The sequence below is a fragment of the Nerophis lumbriciformis genome, linkage group LG02, assembly GCF_033978685.3.
Source record: "Nerophis lumbriciformis linkage group LG02, RoL_Nlum_v2.1, whole genome shotgun sequence".
NCBI classification, from domain to species: Eukaryota; Metazoa; Chordata; class Actinopteri; order Syngnathiformes; family Syngnathidae; genus Nerophis; species Nerophis lumbriciformis.
The window spans coordinates 64592501-64615000 of record NC_084549.2 but is presented as its reverse complement, the minus strand read 5'-3'; the positions used below and the strand labels follow the sequence as shown (position 1 = coordinate 64615000).

Sequence of the window (22500 nt, the reverse complement as noted above, 5' to 3'; positions counted from 1 at the left end):
GCGCTGTGTGTAGGGCCCTGCGATCCGTGTCAGGGGGCCCCATTTTGCGTGAAGAAATGCTTGTAAAATGTCAATTACTGAATGACAGGGCGCTTTATCATGAAATGTGTTCTAACTCCTTCCTGCTCTGTCACTGATAAGAATATGATGGCAGCATTCGCGCTGGTCGAGTGAAGCAGTCGTACATATATGTATATATATATATATATATATATATATATATATATATATATATATATATATATATATACAGAATATACACATATATCCATCCATCCATCCATATGGTCATATAATGTACATATATATATATATATATATATATATATATATATATATATATATATATATATATATATATATATATATATATGTATGTGTGGGGAAAAAAATCACAAGACTATTTCATCTCTACAGGCCTGTTTCATGAGGGGGGGGGGGGTTTCCCTCAATCATCAGGAGATTTTTTTTGATTATATATATATATATATATATACAGTACAGGCCAAAATATTGGACACACTCTCTCATTCAATGGGTTTTCTTTATTTTCATGACTATTTAATTTCACTGAAGGCCTCAAAACTATGAATAATTGGAGTTATGTACTTAACAAAAAAAGGTGAAATAACTGAAAACATGCTTTGTATTCTAGTTTCTTCAAAATAGCCACCATTTTCTCCGATCACTGCTTTGCACAGTCTTGGCATTCTCTCGATGAGCTTCAAAATGGTTTTCACTTCACAGGTGTGCCTTATCAGGGTTGATGAGTGGAATTCCTTGCTTTATCAATGGAGTTGGGACCATCAGTTGTGTTGTGAATGAAAAGGCGTGTCCAAACATTTGGCCTGTACAGTATATACTGTATATATATATATATTTATTTATTTTTTCATATTTTTATTTTATTTTATTTATTTATTTTTTAACTTGCAAGTTACGTGTGTTGGATCAATGTGTATTTATTTATAGTAGATTGTATAAAAAAAAATATTATATTAATATAACATTCAAAAGAACTACAGCAATTAACGACACCATATACGGTTTTATTTGTATATCTTAGTATTGCACAACAACAAAAGTAACAAAAAAAACTGATTAAACGGTCGGAAAAAAAAAGTCAGCTCAGTCGCCAGTATTTTCCTGTAAAAATAACAGCGGTACAGTTTGACAGTGTAAATTTTACAGTAACATTTTCGAGACTGGGCTGCGTTTTTCTTTATTTTTTTTGCTGTAAAATCTGCATTTTTTTTTATCTTACAGTGTTCGTTTTGGAACAAAACATGCATCATAATTCAGTTTTAAATGTATAAAGTATACAAATCGTTTCACATGAATAAGTGAGGGTGGCTCCGAATAAAATTCCGCTTCGGGCCCCCAAATTATCCAAGGTTTTTGTACCAACATTTCAGTTTTTTCTCATTAAATAACATCATTTTGCTTCTTTTTTCTTACAATATAACCGCTTTTTCTTTTTTTTTAAATGTTTATTTTTTTATTTCGACCAAACTCTCGAGCCGATGGTCATAAATGGCCCCGGGGCCATATTTTGGACACCCCTGAAGTAACAAGCCCCCCCTACCCCCCCCTGCCCCCCTTGCATCCGTTTGGGGGCCCTCGGCCTCATGGACGTTGAAGTTGGTTCCATGGGGTCCAAGCCGGGAAGAGTCCTCTTGGTGCGGACTGTGTGCCATGATGTCTCGCTGTGAGTTTTATGGCGCACTAAAAAGATGGAATGTTTTTCTCTTTGGCATAAAGTTGAAAAAAAAAAACCAAGTCTGGATTGTCAAAGAGAAAAAGACTGCAGTGCATTTATTTGATTGCACTCTGCAGACCAAATGTGGGCAGACTCAAGTTCAAAATCGTCAATATTTATTTCAAATTTGACAAATTATTTCCAGTATGTTTATACTTTAAATATATCATATTAATTCATATAACGATGTATTTCTGTGATGCTCCGCCGTCTGATTCGTGCTCCGCCATGACCTCCTTTCTAACGGAGAACGGTTCGAGTTTGTGGGAGCGCGACGCGGGGCTGTGCGGGTACCGGGGCCTGCGCTACCCAGAGCAGCATCCCCTTCCCCGGGAGAGGTGGACTTTGTACCAGGCGGGGAGTTCCATCACCCCGCAGCCGCCACCTTGCGTCCACTTGCCGGGAGATTTGTACCGCCAGCATGCAGGCCTCTTCCCGGAGTCCATGACCCCGGCTGATCCGATGTGTTTTACGCATGGAAGAACCGGCGTCGGCGGCTTGCATGAGGAACCGGGTCTGCATCTCGACCCCTGTGAGGTACCGGTACCGGAGAGAAGCGCGATGCACAACCCGGGCTCTCGTCTCCTCCTCCCCCGGGAAGAAGGCGAGGCGGCGCCGGGCAGACAGCGAGAAAAGCGGCGGAGTGCAGCCGAGTGGACGAAGGGGGACAGCGGGGAGAGCAGCCGGGTCAGGCCGGGGTGCGAGTACACCGAGGCCGGGAATGAGGACCAGGGGGAGGCTAGTTCATGCAGCAGAACCACGGGAGGGTTCGGTTGCGGCCCTAGTGAGTGGAAGGAATAAATTATTTAAATAATACATTTATTTTTGTTAAAAAAAAGACCAAGTCATTTTTTTTAATTTGTTTGCAATACTTACTTTAGTAATAAAGATGGGTCACCACGGCAATTATAAAATACACTAATTTGTTGTTAAAAATCAAAAGTTTTATTCAAATAAATTTGGGGAAATTATTTACTCAAGGTAAAACTATTAAAATAATAATTTTATAATATTGTATTAAGTTAAACGAGGACAATTTATATTTTCAAATGTGTGATATATGAATATATGTGTATATATATGTATGTTTATATGTATATATACATACAAATGTATATATGTATGTTTATATGTATATATACATACAAATGTATATATGTATGTTTATATGTATATATACATATGTATATAGGAATGTTTATATGTATATATACATACAAATGTATATGTAAGTTTATATGTATATATACATACAAATGTATATATGTATGTTTATATGTATATATACATACACATGTGTATATGTATATATATACATACAAATGTATATATGTATGTTTATATGTATATATACATACAAATGTATATATATGTATATTCATATGTATATACACATACAAATGTATATATGTAGGTTTATATGTATATATACATACAAAGGTATATATGTATATTCATATGTATATACACATACAAATGTATATATGTAGATTTATATGTATATATACACACAAATGTATATGTATATATGTATGCTTATAAAGGTATATATGTAAAATGTATGTTTATGTACATACATACAAATGTATATGTATGTATATATATGTATGTGTATATGTATATATACATACAAATGTATATATGTATATATACATTCAAATGTGTATATATTTTTTTTATGTATATATAAATACAAATGTATATGTATATATGTATGCTTATATGTATACATACATACAAATGTATATATATGTTTTATGTATATATAAATACAAATGTATATGTATGTTTATATGTATATGTACATACAAATGTATATATGTATTTATACATTCAAATGTATATATATACATATATATATATATACATATGCATTATTTCAGCATAGTATTTAATATCAATGTTATAAAGCAGAAACCACACACTTTTAAAATATGACAATTACAAAAAGCAAGGTTTTTGATGTAATTGTGCAGCCGTGACGCAACAACTGACGTGAATTTTTCAACATGCAGGAAGACGCAAGAAACGTCGCCCTCACTCCAAGCAGCAGATCCGAGAGTTGGAGAACGAATTCCGGCTCAACGTTTACGTCAACAAGCAGAGACGCATGCAGCTGTCTCGTCTCCTGCACCTCACTGACCGGTGCGTGTGCGCATGCGCGCGCGTGGGTGTGCGTGTGCGTGTGCGTGACACAAGACAACACGTGTAATGCTGCACTCACAGGAAGCAGCAGAGCAGCCTGACCTCGTGCATCATCTTGTTATACTGCTGACACGTCACATCTCCACGCAGGCTGCAGGGAAAAACACGCATGATGGTCACATAAACCCTGTAGATTTTACAGTTTAAAAAAAGGAATTTGACCTATAAGGTGTTTTTACACTGAATTATTGTAAATTGAAAAAATGCAAAAAAGCTTTTTCTTGGGGTGACACGTCAATTCAGAATCGATTCAAATAGATTCTTGCAAAAATATTATTTGGTTTAAAAAGAAAACCTGTTCATTTCAGTTTACACGCTAGAAAAGCTATGCCTGGCTGCTGGTAAATGACGTAACCGTGCAGCAAGTAAAAAGACTAAACATATATTAATTTATATGGCACATTTTTAAAACATATTGCAACAGAGTGCTATACAGACTAAAATAAATAAATAAATAAATAAATAATAATAATAATAAAAAAATAACAAAAAAATAACAAATAAAAAACAAAAGCAAAAATAAAAATTCAAACAAAAATCAAAAGATACAATTAAAATAAAACCTAAAATTCATACAAAAATAAAATAGATTAAAAAAAAAAGAATTTATTTAAATAGCACAATTTTAAAACAGCCACCACTGCCAAAGAGGGCTGTACAGATTAAAATAAAGAAACAAAAACACAAATGTCAGTAAAAGTAAAAAATAATAAAATAAAAAGTAAAATAAAAAGATAATAAAATACAAGTTAAAATTTAAATAAAATAGATAAGAAAGTAAATACAAAATGAATTAATTTACTGTGTTTATAAAGCACAATTTTGAAACAGCCACTACTGCCAAAGAGGGCTGTACAGAATAAATTAAAGAAACAAAAACAACAACAATAAACTACTGAGAGTAAAAGTAAAAAATACAATTAAAAATCAAATCAAAAGATAAAATTAAAATAAAATTTAAAATTTAAATAAAATAGATAAAAGCATAAATACCAAATTAATTAATTTACTGTATTTTTATAGCACAATTTTAAAAGAGCCACTACTGCCACAGAGGGCTGTACTGATTAAAAATAAATTCAAATAAATACAAAAAAATAATAATAATAATAATCAAAGTAAAAGCAAAAATTAAATTAAAATAAATACAAATGACTTAATTTATTTATATAGCAAAATTACAAAATAGCCACTATGCAGCCACAGAGTGCTGTGCAGATGAAAAAAAACAAAAACAAAATTAAAAATAACAAGTACACGTAAAATATCAAATTTAAATAAAACCTAAAATTGAAATTAAAATAAATAAAATTAAAAAATAAAATAAAAATGAAAATAAAAATAGAATACAACAAATAATAAGTACAGAAAATTATTTTTATTAAAACACATTTGTAAAAAAATAAATTCTTAATTGATTATTGAAAATGATCAATGGATTTAGAATCCATTTTTTTCCTAGCATCGCTACCAATCACCATGGCAAAAAATTAGACATCAACCTGCAGATTATTGCGGCTGAAACTGTGCTTTAAAAACAAGAAATAATAATAACATTTGTGTTTGAGTGCATCGCTCATCCAAATGTGTCGTGTTTTGTGTGGCTGCAGGCAGGTGAAGATCTGGTTCCAGAACAGAAGGACGAAGGCGAAGAATCTCATGAAGGCGCGAGTGCGGTACTCCACTCCACTCCAACATCACTCTCTCACGGAAAAAATGACGACTCAGGCGTTTGTATGTTATTAATTAAGCTCATTCCTTTGCAGCCGCACGGTCTCGCCAGTCAGATGCTGAGGTCACCATTTTGGAGTGACATCTTTAAAGCGTTGTCATGACGTCGCTGCAGCATCACAGCAGGAACTTTTGGTCAAAAACAGACGAATGAGCAAATGCTCCACACACAGAAGTGGTCCGAAACGCACACACCGAGTAATACAACTGAAAAATTCTGCAATCACATGCATGCAGGGAAAAAACAACTGCATGAGAGAAATACTGCAAGTTCACAAAACAAAATGAAGCCATAGGCTGATTTTTTTCTTTTCTTTTCTTTGAGTCTTTGTTAAAAACTGGCTGTATAAATGACATGGTTGCTTTAAAATACTGTAAAATATTACAAAACCAGTGAAGTTGGCATGTTGTGTAATTCGTAAATAAAAACGGAATACAATGATTTGCGAATCCTTTTCAACTTATATTCAATTGAATAGACTGCAAAGACAAGATATTTAATGTTCACACTGAGAAACTTACTTTTTTTTTTGCAAAAAAGTTGTCACATGGGATTATTTACCACTGTGTTACATGGCCTTTCCTTTTAACAACATTTAGTAAACGTTTTGGAACTAAGGAGGCCAATTTTTGAAGCTTTTCAGGTGGAATTCTTTCCCATTCTTGCTTGATGTACAGCTTAAGTTGTTCAACAGTCCGGGGGTCTCCGTTGTGGTATTTTAGGCTTCATAATGCGCCACACATTGTCAATGGGAGACAGTTCTAGACTACAGGCAGGCCAGTCTAGTACCCGCACTCTTTTACTATGAAGCCACGTTGTTGTAACATGTGGCTTGGCATTGATTTGCTGAAATAAGCAGGGGCGTCCATGGTAACGTTGCTTTGATGGCAACATATGTTGCGCCAAAATCTGTATGTACCTTTCAGCATTAATGGTGCCTTCACAGTTATGTAAGTTACCCATGCCTCATGCTTTTGAACTTTGCGCCTAGAACAATCCGGATGGTTCTTTTCCTCTTTGTTCCAGAGGACACAACGTCCACAGTTTCCAAAAACAATTTGAAATGTGGACTCGTCAGACCACAGAACACTTTTCCACTTTGTATCAGTCCATCTTAGATGAGCTCGGGCCCAGCGAAGCCGGCAGCATTTCTGGGTGTTGTTGATAAATGGCTTTGGCTTTGCATGGTAGAGTTTTAACTTGCACTTACAGATGTAGCGACAAACTGTAGTTACTGACAGTGGATTTCTGAAGTGTTCCTGAGCCCATGTGGTGATATCCTTTACACACTGATGTCGGTTTTTGATGCAGTACCGCCTGAGAGATCGAAGGTCACGGGCTTAGCTGCTTGCGTGCAGTGATGTCTCCAGATTCTTTTGATGATAATACGGAGCATAGATAGTGAAATCCCTAAATTCCTTGCAATAGCTGGTTGAGAAATGTTGTTCTTCAACAATTTGCTCACGCATTTGTTGACAAAGTGGTGACCCTCGCCCCATCCTTGTTTGTGAATGACTGAGCATTTCATGGAAGCTGCTTTTATATCCAATCATGGCACCCACCTGTTCCCAATCAGCCTGTTCACCTGTGGGATGTTCCAAATAAGTGTCTGATGAGCATTCCTCAACTTTCTCAGTCTTTTTTGCCACTTATGCCAGCTTTTTTTAAACATGTTGCAGGCATCAAATTCCAAATGAGCCAATATTTGCAAAAAAAATAAAGTTTTCCTGTTCGAACGTTAAATATCTTGTCTTTGCAGTCTATTCAATTGAAAAGAAGTTGAAAAGGATTTGCAAATCATTGTATTCTGTTTTTATTTACCATTTACGTGCCAACTTCACTGGTTTTTGGGTTTGTACATAGCTAATAAATTTGAGGTATTTCCCCCCCCCCCATTTGTGCGTTTTTTTTTTTTTGTTGTTGTTTTTTTTTGGGCATTTGCAGCATTTTTCTTTTGCATTTGTTTTTGATTGATATAATTGCAGCCTACTTTTTAACATTTGGGGAATGTTCCTCCTTGCATGTGTTGATGGTGTTTGTGTGGACGTCGCTGCTTGTTTGCTGCTGTCGGCCGCACATGTTGCGTGTTAAGAGACAAAGATCATATAAGAAGAAGAAGAAAAAGCAGCCATCAAGTTTTACTTTGTCTACGTTTTAAAGATTATTTTTAAGCCTGTTTGAGAACTTAAAAATGCAAGGCTGACCTGTACAATGGGGATAGTTTGACCCTGGAACTGATCATTTGATTTTCCAAAGGAAAATATTTTGAATTTCAAAGAGCAAAGTGGATTATACGAGGGTATTATTATAGATAATGACATCACATTGGTCCTCGGTGTGCATTTTTCATGCAAATATATTTGAAAAAGTTGTTTTTTAAAATAATAATACTAATAAAATAAAAAAAAACTTGTGTTCTCATGTTTTTAGCTTATAATTGCACTATATGTTTATGTTTCAAAGCTTCTTTTTACGCCTGCATGAGAACTTAAAAATGCAAGGCTGACCTGTAACACAAAATGTTGTTTATAAAATGAGGACAGTTTCACCCTGGAACAGATCATTTCGATTTTCCAAAGGAAAATATTTGAACTCCAAAGAACAAAGTGGATTATTTGAGCGTATTATTATAGAAAAATGACATGAAATGGGTTTACTGTGTACATTTTTCAAGCAGACATATTTGAAAAAGTAGATTGTGGAGGGAGATGTGGCCAGCGCGCATGCAGGAGCAAAGGTCACCGCCGCTGTCTACGGCGCTGAGGACGAGCACCATCGGATAGGAGCGGGGCATGTGCTGACGGCGAGACACGGCTGGCAGGTGATTCCATTTCACAGGTGGTACGTGTTAATCTAATCATCTGTTGTCTTTAACAGTGAGCGGCCGAGTGCAGGAGGGAGAGGAGTATTGGAGAGACTGCAAAGTCCGGAAAGAACGTTTCTGTCTGAAGAGCTTGTGAAAAATAATCATTAAAACCTTTGTCAACTCTGCACACCTGGCATCTGGCGTATGCATCAGTGGGACCGCAAGTACGCGACTTCTGCATTGATTTTTTAAATAATAATTTAAAATAGTGTAAAAATAATATGACGAATAATAACATTAAACAATAATGATTTAATAAAAATGTATCAAATAATACAACCCTGTGTTGTCATGTAATTGGGTTCAATAAAAGGTACATTTCCACATAATCTGCTTTAACGGTTAGCTGACCAAACTTTAAGGGCCTCAGGAAAAAAAATCTACTTTGCAACATTTTGTACAATAAAGATGTCATTTAGGCCAATGTGTGTTCAATTATCTCAACACATGTTAGCTTTGTGCCATAGAGCTGACAAATTAGTGTAATATCTCACACATTGTGCTGTAACATTTTTAATCAGATTAAGCACCGGGCTGCTGTGGACTCATTTAATCTCCATGAAATATTAATTTTTAATCGATATTAATACAAATCTGTCCAAGCAAACATTTAACATCATCATCATGTTATCAATGTGTACATATTTTATCTTGCTAGACAGTCATGTATATATGTATGTATGCACACATACATATATATATATATATATATATATATATATATATATATATATATATATATATATATATATATATATATATATATATATATATATATATATAATAGAATAGAATAGAATAGAGAGTACTCTATTGATGCACCACAGTTCGCTCACAATAGACAAGAATAATAAAAAATAATATAATATATATAATATATTATATATATTATATATAAATAATATAAATAGATTCTATATATATATATACACACACACATATATCTATATAATTATATGTATATGTATATATATATATATATGTATGTATGTATATATACATATATGTATGTATATATACATATATGTATATTTACATACATATATATACAGTATATGCATATAAAGATACATACATTTATATCTATATATATACATATATATGAATATATACATATATTTGTATATATACATACATATATACATATACATACACATATATGCATACATATATACATACATATATATACATACATATATATATATAAATATACATACACATATATGCATACATATATACATACATATATATATACATACATATATATATGCATATATATATATATATATGTATACATATATATATATATATATGTACATATATATATGTACATATATATGTATGTGTATATGTATATATATATACATATATATATATATATATGTATATATACTGTATATGTATATGTATTTTTTTATCTGTCCTGTCCAGCCACTCAGGTATTTGACTCTATTAAATATCGATTATATATATATATATATATATATATATATATATATATATATATATATATATATATATATATATATGTATATGTATATATATATATATATATATATATATATATATATATATATATATATATATATATATATATATATATATATATATATATATATATATATATATATATATATATATATATATATAATCGATATTTAATAGAGTCAAATACCTGAGTTATTTTTTTTATCTATCCTGTCCAGCCACTCAGGTATTTGACTTTATTAAATATACATTTTTAATTTATTTATTTTATTTATTTATTTATATATTTTTTTTTATCTGTCCTGTCCAGCCACTCAGGTATTTGACTCTATTAAATATCGATTATATATATATATATATATATATATATATATATATATATATATATATATATATATATATATGTATATATATATATATGTATATATATATATATATATATATATATATATATATATGTATATGTATATATATATATATATATATATATATATATATATATATAATCGATATTTAATAGAGTCAAATACCTGAGTGGCTGGACAGGACAGATAAAAAAAAATATATAAATAAATAAATAAAATAAATAAATTAAAAATGTATATTTAATAAAGTCAAATACCTGAGTGGCTGGACAGGATAGATAAAAAAAATAATAAATGAATAAAATAAAATAAATTAAAAATCAATATTTAATAAAGTCAAATACCTGAGTGGCTGGACAGGACAGATAAAAGATAGATGGATAGATAGATAGATAGATAGATAGATAGATAGATAGATAGATAGATAGATAGATAGATAGATAGATAGATAGATAGTACTTTATTGATTCCTTCAGGAGAGTTCCCTCAGGAAAACTCAAAATATTATATACATAAATGAATAAATTAAAAATTAAAAATGATATTTAATAAAGTCAAATACCTGAGTGGCTGGACAGGACAGATAACAAACATGATAAATGAATAAAATAAAATAAATTAAAAATCGATATTTAATAGAGTCAAATACCTAAGTGGCTGGACAGGACAGATAAAAAAAAAAATAATAATAAATTAAACAAATTTAAAATTTATATTTAATAGAGTTAAATACTTCAGTGGCTGGACAGGACAGATACAAAAACATTTATAATAAATTAAATACATTAAAAATCGATATTTAATAGAGTCAAATACCTGAGTGGCTGGACAGGACATATTAAAACATATATAAATAGATACAATGAAATTAACTAAAAATCGATATTTAATAAAGTCAAATACCTGAGTGGCAGGACAAGACATACAAAAAAAATAAATGAATAAATAAAATAAAATACATTAAAATCAATATTTAATAGAGTGAAAAAAAGATTTAAAAAAAAAATTCGATTTAAAAAAAACAAAAAAACAATCGTTACAAATAAGAATCGCGATTGATCTGATAATTCCTTCTTTCTTTTTTTTTTTGACACCACTGTTAAGACTTCCTGCAAGTCCACAAGTTAGGACATAAATCATGGTCCCAATACGGAAAACCGTTGCATCTAATAGAGGACCAAATACTAGAGTCTGTGAACATTGCTCCAAAGTCAGGATTTTTTTTTGTTGATTTAATGTGCATCCAAAAGTAAACATTGACTCGTTGGTCATCAGCCTTAAGCACATTACAAAAAAAACAAAAAATAGAGATCTCCTTTGCACCCATGGTGGTGAAATCTATCAAAATGAAGGTGGTCCTAAAGAGGTAGGCATTTTTCTCAGGTCTTAAGAAGGTAACAAATACAAGAATGTGTGTGTATGTGTGTGTGTGTGTGTGTGTGTTCTTGTATTTCTACCCTTCTTGAGACATCAACAAGGAAAAGTACCTTCCATATGAGGAGGTGTGAACAAGTTAGGACGTAAATCATGGTCCCAATACAGAAAACCATTGCATCTAATAGAGGACCAAATACTAGAGTCCGTGAACATTTTTCCAAAGTCAGGATTTTTTTGTTGATTTAACGTGCATTCAAAAGTAAACATTGACTCGTTTGTCATCGGCCTGAAGCACATTACAAAAAAAATTAAAAAAATAGAGATCTCATTTGCACCCGTGGTGGTGAAATCTATCAAAATGAGGGTGGTCCTAAAGAGGTAGGCATTTTTCAGAGGTATCAAGAAGGTAACAAATACAAGAATGTGTGTGTGTGTGTGTGTGTGTGTTCTTGTATTTTTACCCTTCTTGAGACATCAACAAGGAAAAGTACCTTCCATATGAGGAGGTGTGAACAAGTTAGGACATAAATCATGGTCTCAATACAGAAAACCATTGCATCTAATAGAGAGACAAATACTAGAGTCTGTGAACATTGCTCCAAAGTCAGGATTTTTTTTTGTTGATTTAATGTGCATCCAAAAGTAAACATTGACTCGTTGTCATTGGCCTTAAGCACATTACAAAAAATAAACAAAAATAGAGATCTCATTTGCACCCGTGATGGTGAAATCTATCAAAATGAGGGTGGTCCTAAAGAGGTAAGCATTTTTCAGAGGTATCAAGAAGGTAACAAATACAAGAATGTGTGTGTGTGTGTGTGTGTGTGTGTGTGTGTGTGTGTGTGTGTGTGTGTGTGTGTGTGTGTGTGTGTGTGTGTATGTGTTCTTGTATTTTTACCCTTCTTGAGACATCAACAAGGAAAAGTACCTTCCATATGAGGAGGTGTGAACAAGTTAGGACATAAATCATGGTCCCAATACAGAAAACCATTGCATCTAATAGAGGACCAAATACTAGAGTCCGTGAACATTTTTCCAAAGTCAGGATTTTTTTGTTGATTTAACGTGCATTCAAAAGTAAACATTGACTCGTTTGTCATCGGCCTGAAGCACATTACAAAAAAAATAAAAAAATAGAGATCTCATTTGCACCCGTGGTGGTGAAATCTATCAAAATGAGGGTGGTCCTAAAGAGGTAGGCATTTTTCAGAGGTATCAAGAAGGTAACAAATACAAGAATGTGTGTGTGTGTGTGTGTGTATGTGTTCTTGTATTGTTACCCTTCTTGAGACATCAACAAGGAAAAGTACCTTCCATATGAGGAGGTGTGAACAAGTTAGGACATAAATCATGGTCCCAATACAGAAAACCATTGCATCTAATAGAGGACCAAATACTAGAGTCCGTGAACATTGCTCCAAAGTCAGGATTTTTTTTGTTGATTTAACGTGCATCCAAAAGTAAACATTGACTCATTTGTCATCGGCCTGAAGCACATTACAAAAAAAATAAAAAAATAGAGATCTCATTTGCACCCGTGGTGGTGAAATCTATCAAAATGAGGGTGGTCCTAAAGAGGTAGGCATTTTTCAGAGGTATCAAGAAGGTAACAAATACAAGAATGTGTGTGTGTGTGTGTGTGTGTGTGTATGTGTTCTTGTATTTTTACCCTTCTTGAGACATCAACAAGGAAAAGTACCTTCCATATGAGGAGGTGTGAACAAGTTAGGACATAAATCATGGTCTCAATACAGAAAACCATTGCATCTAATAGAGAGCCAAATACTAGAGTCTGTGAACATTGCTCCAAAGTCAGGATTTTTTTTTGTTGATTTAATGTGCATCCAAAAGTAAACATTGACTCGTTGTCATTGGCCTTAAGCACATTACAAAAAATAAACAAAAATAGAGATCTCATTTGCACCCGTGATGGTGAAATCTATCAAAATGAGGGTGGTCCTAAAGAGGTAAGCATTTTTCTCATGTCTCAAGAAGGTAACAAAAACAAGAATGTGTGTGTGTGTGTGTGTGTGTGTGTGTGTGTGTGTGTGTGTGTGTGTGTGTGTGTGTGTGTGTGTGTGTGTGTGTGTGTGTGTGTGTTCTTGTATTTCTACCCTTCTTGAGACACGAACAAGGAAAAGTACCTTCCATATGAGGAGGTGTGAACAAGTTAGGACATAAATCATGGTCCCAATACAGAAAACCATTGCATCTAATAGAGAGCCAAATACTAGAGTTCGTGAACATTGCTCCAAAGTCAGGATTTTTTTTGTTGAATTAATGTGCATCCAAAAGTAAACATTGACTCGTTTGTCATCGGCCTTAAGCACATTACAAAAAAAAAAAAAAATAGAGATCTCATTTGCACCCGTGGTGTTAAAATCTATCAAAATGAGGGTGGTCCTAAAGAGGTAGGCATTTTTCAGAGGTCTCAAGAAGGTAACAAATACAAGAATGTGTTGTGTGTGTGTGTGTGTGTTCTACCCTTCTTGAGACATGAACAAGGAAAAGTACCTTCCATATGAGGAGGTGTGAGCAAGTTAGGACATAAATCATGGTCTCAATACAGAAAACCATTGCATCTAATAGAGGACCAAATACTAGAGTCCGTGAACATTGCTCCAAAGTCAGGAGTTTTTTGTTGATTTAATGTGCATCCAAAAGCAAACATTGACTCGTTTGTCATCGGCCTTAAGCACATTACAAAAAAAATAAAAAAATAGAGATCTCATTTGCACCCGTGGTGGTGAAATCTATCAAAATGAGGGTGGTCCTAAAGAGGTAGGCATTTTTCTCAAGTCTCAAGAAGGTAACAAATACAAGAATGTGTGTGTGTTCTTGTGTTTCTACTCTTCTTGAGACATCAACAAGGAAAAGTACCTTCCATATGAGGAGGTGTGAACAAGTTAGGACATAAATCATAGTCCCAATACAGAAAACCATTGCATCTAATAGAGTAGTGGTTCTCAAATGGGGGTACGTGTACCCCTGGGGGTACTTTAAGGTATGCCAAGGGGTACGTGAGATTTTTTTTAATATTCTAAAAATAGCAACGATTAAAAAAATCTTTATAAATATAAATAAAAACCAATTTTTTTTCCAAATAGTTCAAGAAAGACCACTACAAATGAGCAATATTTTGCACTGTTATACAATTTAATACATCAGAAACTGATGACATAGTGCTGTATTTTACTTCTTTATCTCTTTTTTTCAACCAAAAATGCTTTGCTCTGATCAGGGGGTACTTGAATTAAAAACAATTTCACAGGGGGTAGATCACTGAAAAAAGGTTGAGAATCACTGTAATAGAGGACCAAATACTAGAGTCCGTGAACATTGCTCCAAAGTCAGGATTTTTTTTGTTGATTTAACGTGCATCCAAAAGTAAACATTGACTCGTTTGTCATCGGCCTTAAGCACATTACAAAAAAAATAAAAATAAATAGAGATCTCATTTGCACCCATGGTGGTGAAATCTATCAAAATGAGGGTGGTCCTAAAGAGGTAGGCATTTTTCAGAGGTCTCAAGAAGGTAACAAAAACAATAATGTGTGTGTGTGTGTGTGTGTGTGTGTGTGTGTGTGTGTGTGTGTGTGTGTGTGTGTGTGTGTGTGTGTGTGTTCTTGTATTTCTACCCTTCTTGAGACATCAACAACAAAGAAAAGTACCTTCCATATGAGAAGGTGTGAACAAGTTAGGACATAAATCATGGTCTCAATACAGAAAACCATTGCATCTAATAGAGAGCCAAATACTAGAGTTCGTGAACATTGCTCCAAAGTCAGGATTTTTTTGTTGATTTTGCACCCGTGGTGGTGAAATCTATCAAAATGAGGGTGGTCCTAAAGAGGTAGGCATTTTTCAGAGGTCTCAAGAAGGTAACAAATACAAGAATGTGTTTGTGTGTGTGTGTGTGTGTGTGTGTGTGTGTGTGTGTGTGTGTGTGTGTGTGTGTGTGTGTGTGTGTGTGTGTGTGTGTGTGTTTTGTGTGTGTGTGTGTGTGTGCCTCAGAAGCAGCAGACGAGTCCAAGTCTGAAACTTGAACCGCACAGCCACCAATTTCCCCCACTTCACCACTTTTATTGGGGCAATACACCCTCACATTCAATGTGTGTGTGTGTGAGACGTGAACACACACACACACACACACACACACACACACATGAAAGAGTAGATTGTGTTTCAAATGAGCGGCAATAAAGTGCAGCCTGTTCATCTGTGTGGGCCAACACTGATACTCTTTACTGCCGGCTCATTGTCATTGGATCAACCTTAAACTATCAAAAGAATATCGCCGCCGTTTATTTGTCCTCTGAGGTGGACGTGATGCACTCCCCATCCCCGATAAGGCGCACATTTGCATAAGGCCACATCACACGTGACGGGAACATCCACTATATCAGCCATGTGTGGATTATTTCCGTGACACGTCCGCGCAGATTGGACCGTAATCAACATTCCTCATTATGTGCATCACGGCTACAGACATGTTGTCGCTTACATGTGCGGCGGGGCGATAGAGGAAATGACCATATAAGGACATCACGGCTATAAGGACAAACACGGCGCAACGTTTAATAAATAGCGCAGGGTGATAACAATAATGCGGCGGACGCTCCAAGGTCAAAAGACGCAACGCTTGGAGACATTTCCTCAGGGAAGGATGGAGTCTGTTACAGGGTCAAGCTGCAGCCGCCATGCAGACGTCAGTTTTTGTAGTCAGGTTAGGGTTAGGGTTATTAAAAACAAGGTTAACACAGAAAACATGACACATGATTTTAATAATGACGCTTTCATGGACTTTTCAGTGGTCACTATTATAATGGTGGTCACTACAGTGGACATTATAATGGTCACTACAGTGGACATCATAATGGTCTCTATAGTGAACACTAAGATCACTGCAGTGGACATTATAATGGCCACTACAGTAGATATTATAATGGTGGTCACTACAGTGGACATAATGGTTACTACAGTGAACATTATAATGGTGGTCACTACAGTGGACATAATGGCCACTACTGTAGATATTATAATGGTGGTCACAACAGTGGACATAATGGTCACTACAGTGGACATAATGGCCACTATAGTAGATATTATAATGGCGGTCACAACAGTGGACATAATGGTCACTACAGTGGACATAATGGCCACTATAGTAGATATTATAATGGCGGTCACAACAGTGGACATAATGGTTACTACAGTGGACATTATAATGATGTCACCACAGTGGACACTATGATGGTCACTACAGTTGACATTATAATGGTCACTACAGTGGACATTACAATGCGGGTCACTACAGTGGACATTATTATGGTCACAACAGTGGACATTATAATGCGGGTCACTACATTAGACATTATAATGGTGGTCACTACAGTGGACATTATAATGTGGGTCACTACAGTGGACATTATAATGTGGGTCACTACAGTGGACATTATAATGGCGGTCACTACAGTGGACATTATAATGGCCACTATAGTGGCCATTATAATGGCCACTATAGTGGCCATTATAATGGTCACTATAGTGGTCATTATAATGGTCACTAGAGTGGACATTATGATGGTCACTATAGTGGACATTATAATGGTCACTAGAGTGGACATTTTGATGGTCACTATAATGGACATTATAAAGGTGGTCACTACAGTGGACATTATAATGGTCACTACAGTAGATATTATAATGATGGTCACTACATTCAACATGATGGTCACCACAGTGGACATTATAATGGTGGTCACTACAGTGGACATAATAATGATGGTCACTACAGTGGACATAATAATGATGGTCACTACAGTGGACATTATAATGGACACTACATTAGACATTATAATGGTCACTACATTAGACATTATAATGGTGGTCACTACAGTGGACATTATGATGGTCACTACATTAGACATTATAATGATGGTCACCACAGTGGACATTATAATGGTCACTACAGTGGACATTATAATGTGGGTCACTACAGTGGACATTATAATGGCGGTCACTACAGTGGACATTATAATGGCCACTATAGTGGCCATTATAATGGCCACTATAGTGGTCATTATAATGGTCACTAGAGTGGACATTATCATGGTCACTATAGTGGACATTATAATGGTCACTAGAGTGGACATTTTGATGGTCACTATAGTGGACATTTTAAAGGTGGTCACTACAGTGGACATTATAATGGTCACTACAGTAGATATTACAATGATGGTCACTACATTTGACATGATGGTCACCATAGTGGACATTATAATGGTGGTCACTACAGTGGACATAATGATGGTCACTACAGTGGACATTATAATGGACACTACAATAGACATTATAATGGTCACTACATTAGACATTATAATGGTCACTACATTAGACATTATAATGGTGGTCACTACAGTGGACATTATGATGGTCACTACATTAGACATTATAATGATGGTCACCACAGTGGACATTATAATGTCACTCTAGTGGACATTATAATGGTCACTAGAGTGAACATTATGATGGTCACTATAGTGGACATTATAATGGTCACTACAGTGAACATTATGATAGTCACTATAATGGACATTATAATGGTGGTCACTACAGTGTACATTTTAATGGTCACTACAGTGGACATAAGAATGGCGGTCACTACAATGGACATTATAATGGCGGTCACGACAGTGAACATTATAATGGTGGTCACTACATTAGAATGGCGGTCACTACAGTGGACATTATGATGTCAGTACAGTAGATATTATAATGATGGTCACTACAGAGGACACTATGATGGTCACTATAGTGGACACTAAGGTCACTACAGTGGACATCAGATGGTCACTACAGTGGACATTATGATGGTCACTACATTAGACATTATAATGATGGTCACCACAGTGGACATTATAATGGTCACTCTAGTGGACATTATAATGGTCACTCGAGTGAACATTATGATGGTCACTATAGTGTACATTTAATGGTCACTACAGTGGACATAAGAATGGCGGTCACTACAATGGACATTATAATGCGGTCACGACAGTGAACATTATAATGGTGGTCACTACATTAGAATGGCGGTCACTACAGTGGACATTATGATGTCAGTACAGTAGATATTATAATGACGGTCACTACAGTGGACATTATAATGATGGTCACTACAGAGGACACTATGATGGTCACTACAGAGGACATTATAATGGTCACTGCAGTGGACATTATAATGGTGGTCACTACAGTGAATATTATAATGGTGGTCACTACAGAGGACACTATGATGGTCACTATAGTAGACAATAAGGTCACTACAGTGGACATCAGATGGTCACTACAGTGGACATTATAATGCGGTCACGACAGTGAACATTATAATGGTGGTCACTACATTAGAATGGCGGTCACTACAGTGGACATTATGATGTCAGTACAGTAGATATTATAATGACGGTCACTACAGTGGACATTATAATGATGGTCACTACAGAGGACACTATGATGGTCACTACAGAGGACATTATAATGGTCACTGCAGTGGACATTATAATGGTGGTCACTACAGTGAATATTATAATGGTGGTCACTACAGAGGACACTATGATGGTCACTATAGTGGACACTAAGGTCACTACAGTGGACATCAGATGGTCACTACAGTGGACATTATAAAAAATATCCTGAGATACATCTTCATACATGTAACTTGTGTGTGAAAGTGTTAATTGATTGCTCCTAAGAAAAGCCAAAGAAAAAGCATGGGTGTAAAAATTAGTTATAAACATCATACAACCTTGGGGTATTTGACTTAAAGATAATATTGAAAATTGACAAGCACAATGAGATGTATAATATTATTGTTTGTGTTCATAATAATAGTGTAGATAACAAGACTCTTTATAATAATAACAGTGTTTATATTAATGTTGTTTATAATAATGCTTTTAAAATAATTGGGATTATAATAATATTGTTTGTGTTTATGATAATGGTGTTTATAATAATGGTGATTATAATAGTGTTTAAAAATAAGTATTTATAATAATGGTATTTCAAATAAAAGTTTTCATTACAATAGTGTTTATAGTGTTAATAATAACGGTGTTCATGGTAAATGTTCATAATAATTGTACTTATAATGGGGTTTATAATAATGGGATTTATAATAATGGGGTTTATAATAATGGGGTTATAACAAGAGTTCATAATATTATTGTTTATAATTACAGTATTTACAATAATAGTGTAATAAAAATGGGGTTAATAATAATTGTTCATAAAAATAATGTTTACCGTATATTTACAGTATTTATAACAATGGTGTTTATAATAGTGTTTATAATAATGGTGTTTATAATAAATGTTCATAATTGTTCTTCTAAGGTAGTTTATAATACATGTTCATAATAATTGTATTTACAATAATGGTACTTATAATAATAGTGTTTATAATACATTTTGATAATTGTACTTATAATAGTGTTATAAAAAAGGGGGTGCATAATAAATGTTCATAATAATTGTTGTCATAATGTAGTTTATATCAATAGGGTTTATAATATGTGTTCATAATAATAATGTTTACATTTAAAGTATTTATAACAATTGTGTTTATAATAATAGTGTTAATAATAATGGTGTTTATAATAAATGTTCATAATAATTGTACTTATAATAATGTAGTTTATAATAGATGTTAATTGTACTTATAATAATAGTGTTTATAATAATGGTGTTTATAATAAATGTTCATAATAATTGTACTTATAATAGTGTTATAAAAATGGGGTTTATAATAAATGTTCATTGTAATTGTACATATAATTATGTAGTTTATATTAATGGGGTTCATAATAAGTGTTCATAATAATAATGTTTACATATACAGTACTTATAACATTGGTGTTTACAATAATAGTGTTTATAATAATGGTGTTTAAAATAAATGCTTATAATAATTGTACTTACAATAATAGTGTGTATACTAATGGTGTTTATAATAAATGTTCATAATAATTGTACTTATAATATTGTAGTTCATATTAATGGGGTTTATAATAAGTACTCATAGTAATAATGTTTATATTTATAGTATTTATAGTAATGGTGTTCATAATAGTGTTTATAATAATAGTGTTTATAATACATGTTCATAATAATTGTTCTTATATTGTGGATTATAATAAATGTACTTATAATAATAGTGTTTGTAATAATTTTACTCATTATAGTGTTTATAAAAATTGTGTTTATAATAATAATTGTACTTATAATAATAATATTTATAATAATGGCGTTCATAATAAATGTTCATAATCATTGTACTTATAATAATAAGTTAAAGTTAAAGTACCAACGATTGTCACACACACACTAGGTGTGGCGAAATTATTCTCTGCATTTGACCAATCACCCGTGTTCACCCCCTGGGAGTTGAGGGGAGCAGTGGGCAGCAGCGGTGCCGCGCCCGGGAATCATTTTTGGTGATTTAACCCCCAATTCCAACCCTTGATGCTGAGTGCCAAGCAGGGAGGTAATGGGTCCCATGTTTATAGTCTTTTAGTGTTTATAATAATGGTGTTCATAATAAATGTTCATAATAATTGTATTTAAAATAATAGTGTTTATAAAAATGGTGTTCATAATAATTGTATTTAAAATAATAGTGTTTATAAAAACGATGTTTATAATAAATGTTTATAATAATGGGGTTTATAATGTGTTCATAATAATGTTTATTTTAAAGTATTATTAATAATGGCGTTTATAATAGTAATGTTTATAATAAATGTCCATCATAATAATGTTTATAATAATAGCATTTAGAATAATGGTGTTTATAAGATGGTATTCATAATTAAATGTTTTTAGTAACGGTTCATAATAGTGTTATAGTGTAAGTGTTTATAATAATAGTGTGTTTATAATAAGTGGTTTTAATAATTATGTTTATAATAATATAATAAATATATAATAATGGTTTGTGTAACAACAGTGTTTATATATATATTTAAAAAAAAAAAGTGTTTATATGTTTATTCAATAAGTGCCTATAATATTATTATGATGACAATCCAACAGTTTTATGACATAATATGACAACTCAGACCTTGACGCATCTTCCTGTGTGTCACTTTAGAGAAGAAAGGACTTCCTCTGTGGTGATGGAGCAGCAGATGGAGGCGACAGCGCCCCCTGGAGGCGGCCAGCTGCGTGTCTGCGAGCGCTCCAGGGTGCAGCAGCTAAATGACATTTTAGCAGCTGATTAATGTGTTCCTCTCTTTAATCCCAGACCTGCTGCCGGGGTTTATTCTGGCCCGATAAAGAGCTGCGGACATTTAGGGGGTGAAATATGGGCGCTCTCGAGTGTTGACGGCGCGCAGGCTGCTAAATGTGTGCTTGTTGTTGCAAACTTGTGGTAAGTGTGCGCGGCACGGCTACTTCTGGTAACTTTGAAATCCATTGGAGTGGATTTTATGGGATGATAAATCTCATTGAAGGAGATGACAGAGGGAACATTCTTATTTTAGAAATACGATGATGACACGTGATGGGCTTCTTTTTTTTTTTTATGAGTTTGGGACACTTTTTAAGTCCTCCAGTCAATAGGTGGCGCTGTGACAGTGACAAGCTACATTTGTTTACGTTAACCTCAGTGCTATCAGTGTCTCTCAAATATTACTTTTGATACTTT

The 22500-nt window shown here is 33.5% G+C and overlaps 1 long non-coding RNA gene across 1 annotated transcript; it reads left to right on the top strand.

The window, feature by feature from the left end:
- The first annotated feature begins 3772 nt into the window (after window positions 1-3772).
- Window positions 3773-6093, top strand: LOC133614714 (uncharacterized). The gene is made up of 3 exons (XR_009816620.1): window positions 3773-3904; window positions 5575-5640; window positions 5731-6093. It is a non-coding gene; the product is annotated as an uncharacterized lncRNA (long non-coding RNA).
- Window positions 6094-22500: the final 16407 nt, after the last annotated feature.